The sequence below is a fragment of the Leuciscus leuciscus genome, assembly GCF_965113295.1.
Source record: "Leuciscus leuciscus genome assembly, chromosome: 21".
Classification (NCBI taxonomy): domain Eukaryota; kingdom Metazoa; phylum Chordata; class Actinopteri; order Cypriniformes; family Leuciscidae; genus Leuciscus; species Leuciscus leuciscus.
Genome location: NC_138745.1, coordinates 17,096,133 through 17,106,917, shown reverse-complemented (window position 1 = coordinate 17,106,917; position 10,785 = coordinate 17,096,133). Strand labels below are relative to the sequence as shown.

Genomic DNA, 10,785 nt, shown 5'->3' with positions numbered 1-10,785 from the left:
GTGTTTTGACGGCTATTAGACGTCTATTAGACGCAAAATTGCTTGCTGGGAGTAGTGTGACATCAGCACATCCTGGCTAGTGTCTGTCGCACACGTCTAGGCGAATGGGATGATGGGCCTATTTGGGAGAAAGTCCAGGGCTATTTTTTAGCCCCAGTCCGTCCCTGGAGAGAATGGTGCTCATAGTGCTAGTTAGTTCTTCTAGTTCATCTGTTTGTTTGGGTTCAGGCGGCAGCTGAGACAGATTAGATAAGCAATTTGAGAAATTATCTATGGTGGATGGGAGGATTGTTCTGCCTGGTTGATAACGCGAAAAAAGGACAAATTTGTTGACGTGCAACAAATATGTGCTTAACCCTTAATCACTGTTAAAAAAGGATAACACTTAAGATGTTTGGGGTCAGACTGACCCCAAACTTGCATAAGGAAATATAATTTTTTTTACATGGAAAACTTTATATATTTTTTTTATTTACTTCTCAAAAATACATTTATGCTGTGTTTTTGTGGAAATTTTGAAGTTTTTTACCTATTTACTGCACAATTACATAACTAGGCCATAAATTGGCTCATGAAAAATGATTTTTTAAAGAAAAAATCACTTAAATGATGATCTTAATTAAATCTAAATAGTTTTTGGACATTGCTCTGTGTTAGGGATAGGATACTGACATCTGCTGGTTTGTGGAAAAACGTACTCGGTTACTAACGTAACCTCGGTTCTCTCTAGAAGAGGGAACGAGTACTGCGTAAGTATCTTACGCTAGGGGAAAATCCCTTTTCCGCGAGATATTGAAGCCAAAAAATTATCCTTAATTTGTATTATTGTAAAACGCGTTGCGGCAGCATACAGACATAGGCAAGACAGCTTGTGTGCCTATTGGCTGTTCTGCGGCAACTGCAGCAGCCTATCGAGCGAGGCCTAGCGTGACGTCAGACCCAATGAGGGTGTTTCGCGCCCACTGCGTCACGTTCCGCCGAAACGGGCGTGGCTTAGGCCTATAAATCCGGCTCGCAGGCAGCTAATATCTGGTTTTTCATCGCCGAAGCGAACCAGAGCGTGTGCATGCACGGCAAGATACGCAGTACTCGTTCCCTCTTCTAGAGAGAACCGAGGTTACGTTAGTAACCGAGTACGTTCTCTTACGAGAGGTCTCTCGTACTGCGTAAGTATCTTACGCTAGGGGACCCAATGTAAAACGCTGTGCGTGCTGGGATCTGACACCAAAGACCCAAGGCGAAAGACCGGGGTTCATATAGTGCACAATCACCAAGGGAACTCACAGGGAGTCCGGGAAGAGGGAGGGGCGGAACCGCGCTCTTCCACATATAGCAGCGTCCCTCAGACGCAAATTACATCATACAGACAGGGCGGAGTACGGCCTGAACTGATGGAAAATTGTGGGTATTATTCATTTGCCCATAAGCATTTTATGGTCGATCAGCGAACAGTGCTCAGCGAGCAGTGCTCAGCGGACACAGTATTCTGAACCGATAGCATCAGAACAGACAGTACTGGTTTATTTAGACCGACAACAGCCTGGCCTGTAAGGCGGGAACCTCTAGGTTATAAAACCTTATAAATGTAGACGGGGAGGCCCAGCCTGCCGCCATACATATATCTTGCAAGGCAATCCCACTTGACCAGGCCCACGATGAAGCCATGCTTCTCGTGGAGTGCGCTCTGACTCCCAACAGGCACTGCATGCCCTTGGAAGTGTACGCCAGCGCAATGGCATCAACTATCCATCTGGATAGGCTCTGTTTCGACGCGGCTAGTCCCTTGGAACATCCGCTGAACGAAACAAAGAGCTGCTCCGTCTGTCTGAAGACAGATGAGCAAGACACATAAGCTCTTAATGCCCTGACTGGGCAAAGGAAGCTCGCGTCTCCTTCCTCGTCAGAGACCGGTAGGGCTGACAGGGAAATGACCTGCACCCTAAACGGTGTGTTGAGGGATTTTGGAACATAACCGTGCCTAGGTTTGAGTATAACTCTTGAGTCATTAGGCCCAAACTCCATGCACGTCGCGCTTACTGAGAGCGCGTGTAAGTCCCCTATGCGCTTCACTGAAGCGAGAGCCAGAAGAAACACTGTCTTGAAAGACAGGTGTTTAAGATCAATCGTCTGTAAAGGCTCGAATGGGTCACCTTTCATGGCTTCCAGTACCGTAGAAAGGTCCCATACAGGGACTGAGGGAGGTCTGGGAGGATTCAGTCTCTTAGCTCCTCTAAGGAAGCGGATGACTAAATCGTTCCTTCCTATTGACTGACCAAGCGTTGTTTTTGAGAACGCTGCTATGGCCGCCACATAAACTTTGAGCGTGGAAGGGGACCTGCCCTTGTCCAACAGCTCTTGTAGGAAGGAGAGAACCTCCGTCACCCCACAGTCTGGGGGCGACACGCCACGAGCTGTGCACCAGCTGGAGAACACTGACCATTTCGAGGAATAGAGACGTCGTGTAGATGGAGCTCTAGCCTGCGTGATCGTGTTTAACACTCCGCTTGGGAGGTCAGCGGGTACCCGTTGATGGCCCAAACATGAAGGGACCACAGCTCTGGGCGCGGATGCCAAATCGATGGGGCAGTGCTCGCTAGCTGCATCAGAACTGGGAACCAGGGTTGGTTTTTCCAGAACGGCGCTACGAGTAGCACTGAGCATCCTTCTTCCCTGATCTGTTCTATCACCTGAGGCAGGAGAGAGACGGGAGGAAAGGCATAGAGCGGGCGGCGGGGCCATACATGAGCCAGCGCGTCCCTGCTCTTGGAGAAAAATTCCAGACAGTGAGCGTTTTCTTGAGACACGAACAGGTCTACTTCCGCTCTCCCGAATTTCTTCCACAGCAGCTGGACTGTCTGTGGGTATAGAGACCACTCGCCTGTCGGAACATTGTTCCTGCACAGTCTGTCCGGTCCTACGTTTAAGAGCCCTGGCACATGCGCTGCTCTCAGCGAGAGCAGGTTGCGCTGAGCCCACACCAGGAGGCGTTCTGTCAGCCTGTGCAGGTTTCGGGACCTGAGGCCGCCCTGGCGATTTACGTAGGACACCACTGACATGTTGTCCGAGCGGACCAGGACGTGGTGTCCTCGTATTTGGGGACAAAAACGCGTCAGCGCATTGTCTACTGCCAGCATTTCGAGGCTGTTTAGAAGCTTCTCCCGTTCTGACCATTGGCCGAAGAACGGTCTGCCCTCGAGCAGCGCTCCCCATCCCGAGGTGGATGTGTCCGTAGACACTACCTTCACACTCGAGGAAGTCCCCAGGCTTACACCTGATTGGTACCAGTCGTTTGCTTTCCAAGGTTTCAGAGCTGCGATGCATTTCTGATTGACCTTGAGACAAAGCAGACCGGAAGCCCACGCTCGGCGCGGCACTCGCGCTTTCAGCCAGAACTGTAGCGGGCGCATGCGAAGAAAGCCCAGCTGCAGTACTGATGATGCTGAGGCCATGAGACCTAGCATCCTCTGAAATTTCTTGAGCGGGACAGATGCGCCGCAGCGGAAAAGAGCTCGCTGCGCGCTGAACGTGTCTAGTACGCGCTGTGGTGACAGTCGCGCTATCATAGACAGCGAGTCCAGTTCTGTGCCCAGAAAAGATATTATCTTCCTGGGGGACACAGAACTCTTCGCCCAATTGACTCTGAGACCCAGATTCTCGAGGTGATCGAGTAAAATGGTCCTGTGCTCTATGAGCACCGAGTGAGATTGAGCTAGAATCAGCCAATCGTCCAAGTAGTTCAATACTCGCATGCCCTGTAGTCTGAGGGGTGCGAGCGCTGCGTCCATGCACATCGTAAATGTACGGGGTGCTAGGGACAAGCCGAACGGTAGGACTGTGTACTGATATGCCTGGCCCTCGAAGGCGAATCTCAAATATCGCCTGTGACGTGACGCTATCTGTATTTGAAAATACGCGTCTTTCAGATCTATTGACACAAACCAATCTCCTCGGCGAATCTGCGCGAGGATTTTTCTGGTCGTGAGCATTCTGAACTGTCGCTTCGCAAGCACTCTGTTCAGTTGCCTTAGATCTAGTATGGGTCTGAGACCCCCGTCTTTTTTAGGTACCAGGGAGTATCTGCTGTATAGCCCTACTTCGCTCTGAGCTTGAGATAAGGGCTCTATGGCCCCTTTGCTCAACAGTTTCGAAAATTTGGCTCGAAGTAGGTGTGCTACTTCTGTTTTTACCGTGGTTTCGACGCGCGTCACATAGCGGCGAGGGCATCGGCGAAACTGTAGCGAATAGCCTCTTTCTATAATCTCTAGCACCCACTTCGAAACCCCGGGTAGCCTTGCCCATGCGTTTGCACGAATGGCTAGGGGTTGAATGCGAAGCGCGCTCTGGTCGCTCAGCGACAGAGGGGCTTCAGTGTGCTGCAACATAAGCGTCGCGCTTATGACATTTGATGCAGGGGGCGCGCTGATAACAGCGGGCAGATTGCCCCCGCTCGACGACTCTGCGGTGGTCAACCGAGAGGGGGAGGGCTGGGCGAGTCCCGTAAGACCTGTCATGTCTATGTGTGAATGTGGGCGCGGGATAGCGGGCACATTTACAACACTGAGAGCATTGTCCGCCTGAGCAGAGCGAATGCATGTTGGTTTCGTTTTTACAGAAACCTTGAGACATGCAGAACGTAGTGTTTGTGGGCACTGGGCAGTGGGCACATTTACCACGTTTAATGCGCAATCGATCTGGGTCGATTTCATGTGCGCGAGCCCTGTGTGACGGGCTGTGTTTGTGTGTAGGAATGAGCACTGGGCGGTGGGCATTTTGTCTACACTCATAACACCATCGGCCGTGGCCGGGACACCAGAAAATACACTCTTATGGGATTTATCTGGGTAGCCGTAAAAGCGGCATTTGTGTGCAGGCAAGCGGGCTGTGTCGCCAACTTGTTTACTGCAGAATACACTGGAACAGTCGCATTTACTGGAACTGAATGAGCGAGAAGTTGCCATAGAAACAGAGAGCGTCAACATGCTGGCGTTTGTTTGCAGGCGTGCATGTATTACAACAGGCTCGTCCACTGCAATATTGACATTTCCAGAGAAATGTGTGAGAATGGAAGTCGGTCCAGCCGCGGCTGGACTAGGAACACTCTCTTTTCTCCTTTTACCAGTGACGCACGGAAACCATAGAAATGGTGCTTGGTTGCAGGCGAGCGGGTTGTACAACGCGCTCGTTGGCTGCCAAATACACATCTGCAGTCGCCTTTTCAGGGAACTGACAGAGTGAGCATTGACGGCATCATTTTATCTGTCGTAGACCCGGGATCGAACACGGGTCTCTCGCGCGAAAGCCTGAGAATCTGCCACTGGGCCACATAGGCATTTAGTTAGCGCGAGTATTATCAGAGAGCGTCAACATGCTGGCGTTTGTTTGCAGGCGTGCGTGTATTACAACAGGCTCGTCCACTGCAATATTGACATTTCCAGAGAAATGTGTGAGAATGGAGGTTGGTCCAGCCGCTGTTGGACTAGGAACACTCTCTTTTCTCCTTTCGCCAGTGACGCACGGAAACCATAGAAACGGTGCTTGGGTGCAGGCGAGCGGGTTGTACAACACGCTCGTTGGCTGCAAAATACACATCTGCAGTCGCCTTTTCAGGGAACTGACAGAGCGAGCATTGACGGCATAATTTTATCTGCCGGTAGACCCGGGATCGAACACGGGTCTCTCGTGCGAAAGCCTGAGAATCTGCCACTGGGCCACAGGGGAAGACACATAGGCATTTAGTTAGTGCGAGTATTATCAGAGAGCGTCAACATGCTGGCGTTTGTTTGCAGGCGTGCGTGTATTACAACAGGCTCGCTCACTGCAGTATTGACATTTCCAGTCGCCTGAACTTCAGAGGGGAATGAGAAATGTGTGAGAAATGGAATTCGGCCCGGCCGCAGCGGGACATAGAACACTCTTTTCTCCTTTCGCCAGTGACGCACGGGAACCATAGAAACGGTGTTTGGGTGCAGGCGAGCGGGTTGTACAACGCGCTCGTTGGCTGCAAAATGCACATCTGCAGTCGCCTTTCAGGGAACTGACAGAGCGAAGCATTGGAGGCATAATTTATCTGCCGTTAGACCGGGATTCGAACATCGGTCTCTCGTGCGAAAAACCAAAGATTCCGCCACTGAGCCACAGGGGGGAACACAAAGGCTTTCAGATGCACGAGCATATAAGAGCGTCAACATGTTTTCTTCGGCGTTTGCTTGCAGGCGTGCGTGTATTATAACAGGCTCGTATGCTGCAATATTTATATTTCCAGTCGCCTGATCAGGGAACTGAGAAATGTGTGAGAAATTCAGGTCAGTCCAGCCTCGGCGGGACTATAAACACTCATTTCTCCTTTCGCCGGTGAGTGACGCGTGAATGGGGCGCAGGGGCAGGGTAGCTTTCTTGTACGTAAAGAAAAACTAACCCCCGACCATCCGCTTCCAGCCTCCCTTGTGAACGGCGCAGTTTGCGCGGCTCGAACAGAGGGAGAGAGAAAGCTAGCCCCGTGACCGTCCGCTCCTGACATCCCCTGTGAACGGCGCGGTTTGCGCAGCTCGAACAGAGGGAGAGCAGGTATCATCCCCCAAGCAGGCAAGGCAAGCGGGCGAACCGGCGAGCTTTGCCCGGGGGGGGGGGGGGGGCGGAGGAGCAGTCTCGGAGAAGGATGCCAGGTGAGTCCTCAGAGTCACCATAGGCAGTAACTAGCTCGCAGTGAGGGCAGTCGCCGTCAGCGAGCGCGAGAGCTGCGTGTCCTCAGGAAAGGGGCGTCTTGAAAAAGACGCCCGGCTCTTTTAGTGCAATGAGAGTGTGTGTCGCGGCAGCGAGCACACACACATACACAAAACACAGAAGCAGAGAAAGGATATAACGCCGGATAGCGCAGCAGGAAGGCGACTGAAGGCGGCGCGGCCAGCGGCTTCAGAGTGTCGACTCGTCCCGCTGAAAGGCTCCTTCAGACGGCGCGGCTTCTCTCCGGATCCAGCGATGCGAGAGCTTCGCTGAAGAGATGAAAAATCAGATATCAGCTGCCTGCGAGCCGGATTTATAGGCCTAAGCCACGCCCGTTTCGGCGGGACGTGACGCAGTGGGCGCGAAACACCCTCATTGGGTCTGACGTCACGCTAGGCCTCGCTCGATAGGCTGCTGCAGTTGCAAGTAAGTCAAGAATGAAGTGCAGAGTTCATCAGAAGCTAGAGCGACATGAGATGGAGGTTTGGTAAGTTTATTTATTGTGTTAAATAATGCTTTTGGATTGTAGCAGATACAAAACTGGAACGAGCCAGGTTCAGGGCCGATTGGTACTTTTTGACATGTTCAGTAAAAGCCAAATGGTGAACAGTCAGGCCAGTTTTCCTATAGTAACGCTCAAGCCGTCTACCAGTGGCCTTTAAGATGCGGAGCTCAGGAGTGTACCAAGGAGACGAATGTGTAGAAGGGACAATTCTAGTCTTAACAGGAGCATGCTTATCTAAGATATCTGAGATTATGGAATGATAGTTAGATAATATCAGAGAGGGAAAAGAGGTATCAAAGACATCAGAGAGATTAGAAGAGGTAATGGAGGTACAAAATAATGCAGTATCAACAGCTTTGAGATTGCGGTAAGATATAACAGTTGTTGAACATTTCTTACGCATAGGCAGGCTGAAGCTAAAATCAATAAATCTATGATCAGAAATACCAGTGTCGGTAGAAGTGATGGTATTCTTCACTTAGTATCCTTGCTAGATGAAGAATGAGACGGCCCAACGGTCGGCTGTAATTTAAAATGCTGATTCGCGCTTCAGGGCAGTGACGAGTACATATGTTGTCCAGTGGTTGTCCAGACACCCTAAGCACAACCTTAAGCAATGGCCCTGAACGTAGGTTCAGTGTCAACATTGTGACAATGCTGTAACAACCTTCACCACACAACGTAGTTATAGTATAGTGACGCATTGCTGCCACATACATATTATTTTTCCACTCAATTATGTCGTAATAACGAGATGTTATGTCGCTAAAACGAGCGAAAACTTTGAGTTTTTCACAAAGTGCCAAAAAACAAAGCACTCTCTTAACTCTGTCTAGATACTCTCTCTGCTCTCTAACTCTCTAGGCGCTTAGAGTTTGTTCAAAATGTTCTGATACAGAAGACCTCTCAACAAGTGCAGAACAAAGACGGAGACGGCAGACGATGGTTATAGTAATCATGTAACATTAACAGACGAGCAGATCAACCCAAATTAAGATCAGATGGGTTAGATTAATTTCCAGTCATCTAGCTCCTTTCCGTATCTCATTTTCTTTCTTTCTTTTGTGTTATTCTTCTTTTCCGATTGAAAGTCTCGTTTTTAAGTTAAGTTTTGCTGCAAAGTTTCGGTCCACGATTCATGGCTGCAACGCACGCTTTCAACTTCAAAGACTTTTCAACCATCCGACATCAACGCCCCAGACCCAGGCACAAGGACCGGGAAAACCCCTTTTCACGCAACAAAGGGAATCCCCAAAAGCAAAGACAAACAGGTACCTCCAGACTAAGAGCTGAACTGGTGTATGGATATAAATTGAATAACCCGTCTAAGAAACGATAGAAGGGTTAAATTAATTATTTAAGGTTCGTTCCAGGTCATGCCTTATAAGTGCAGAAACTTGTGATTTCATCATCTCACTCTTAAACTCACTCTTAAAACTTAATCTTTCCTTACTCTTTTTCCTTCTGCAACTCGTATGAATGTGTGTGTGTTTGTGTTAGATATTAGCTTTTATGTTAGTATATAATCAATAAAGTATTGTTTGTATTTGAACAAAGAGATTACTTGTGTTAATTTGCTTAAAGGGATAGTTCAGGATTTTAGACATGAATCTCTATAGCTTCCCCATAAGCAGTGTGGTGCATTGACCATGACTTACCCCCGACAGCGTCCTGTGAGCCGAGCTCCGGTCCAGTTTTGGTCAAGATGAAATTAGTCCGGCAAGATTGCTGGGGTCACGGCAATAAAGCTTTTTTCTTCTCAAATCAATATGTGTTCAAAAGAGTGATATATTTGCGTCACTAAAACGTTGTCTATGGAGAGGTCAGACCTCGTAATGGCTTGGCACTATTTTCTCCCCTGTCATATCACTGCGCGCTGCCGCTACCTACAGCCAGCTGCGAGCTGCGCAGGCGCACACCACTTTTTCAGTTGTTCGGCAGTGTTTACAGCAGTGTTTACGTGCTCAGAACAGCTACACGAACGAGCTAACATAGCTACTCACCAAGAGCGATCAGTTTGTACAAGCTTTGTAGAAAATGGTGCGGACTTGTGACTATCCGGACTGTACAAACAAAGATGTGGCGCTTTCTCCTCACACATTTCAAAGATTTCCTGTGGCAGATGTTGCTCTGAGGCGACTTTGGCTCATTGCTCTGGGCTTCAATGTGAACACCAAACTGGCGAAGATAAAGAAGATATCCTTTTGGCTGTGTGTCGAAGTCAATGTTGTCATCGTCGCTACTGTAGTCAGACATGTTATCGTTCTCTTTACGAGCTGTAAACAAAGTGACACGTGCGCGGCTCCCAGCTGGCTGTAGGTAGCGGCAGCGCGCAGTGATATGACGGGGAAGAAAATAGTGCCAAGCCATTACGAGGTCTGACCTCTCCATAGACAGCGGTTTTGTGCTGCAAATATATCACTCTTTTGAACACATATTGATTTGAGAAGAAAAAAACGTTATTGCCGTGACCCCAGCAAACTTGCCGGACTAATTTCATCTTGACCAAAACTGGACCGGAGCTCGGCTCACAGGACGCTGTCGGGGGTAAGTCATGGTCAATGCACCACACTGCTTATGGGGAAGCTATAGAGATTCATGTCTAAAATCCTGAACTATCCCTTTAATACATTTTATTGTCTTGAACTTCGATCTAAGCTACCGATGCTTTTACCCGTGATTATTTCTTAATTTATTGCTAGCTGGGGATTAATTCTTTCTTGGCCAGGAAGATATTATATTTCCTAGAGTTAATAACTGTTTATGCTTTCTGTTCATGGGATGATCATACAATTGATTCTGCTACAGTAAATTCTGAAAATAATTAAAAATAATTAAAATATTAATTATTGATCATAATCCGTTATGAATAATAATTAATTATATTTATACGTGGGCGTATAAACGCTGCACCCCTCATGACGTCAGAACCAATGAGGGTGCTTCGCGCCCATTACGTCATGTCCCGCCGAAAGCGGGTCGGGCTAGGGCTATAAATACGGCCCAGAGAGGCTGGTTTGGTCAGTTTTTTATCTCTTCAGCGAGCCTACGCATCGCTGGATCCTGAGAGGAAGCCGCGCCGTCTGATTTAAGCACTCAGCGGGATTTGTTCTGCATCTGAAGCTGCCGGTCGACAACTCGCCGCCTTCAGTCGCTGTTCCTGCTCACGCTTTCTGGCGTACATATCCTTTTCTCTGCTACTGTGTTTTGTGTATGTGTGTGTGTTCGCCGCCGCGACACACACTCTCATTGCACTAAAAGAGCCGGGCGTCTTTTTCAAGATGCCCCTTTCCTGAGGACGCGCAGCTCTCGCGCTCGCTGACGGCGACTGCCCTCACTGCGAGCTAGTTACTGCCTATGGTGACTCTGCGGACTCACCTGGCATCCTTCTCCGAGACTGCGCCTCCACCCCCCGCCCGCAAAGCTCGCCGGTGCGCCCGCTTGCCTTGCCTGCTTGGAGGATGATACCTGCTCTCCCTCTGTTTGAGCCGCGCAAACCGCGCCGTTCACAGGGGATGTCAGGAGCAGACGGTCACGGGGCTAGCTTTCTCTCTCCCTCT

The 10,785-nt window shown here is 49.4% G+C and overlaps 1 long non-coding RNA gene across 1 annotated transcript in view; it reads left to right on the top strand.

The window, feature by feature from the left end:
- LOC309485893 overlaps positions 1–42 on the top strand; it is a 2,444-nt gene extending 2,402 nt beyond the window's left edge. Inside the window, exon 3 of the long non-coding RNA XR_014201314.1 lies at positions 1–42. This exon is cut by the window's left edge and continues 716 nt beyond it. This is a non-coding gene — a long non-coding RNA (uncharacterized lncRNA).
- The last annotated feature ends 10,743 nt before the right edge of the window (positions 43–10,785 follow it).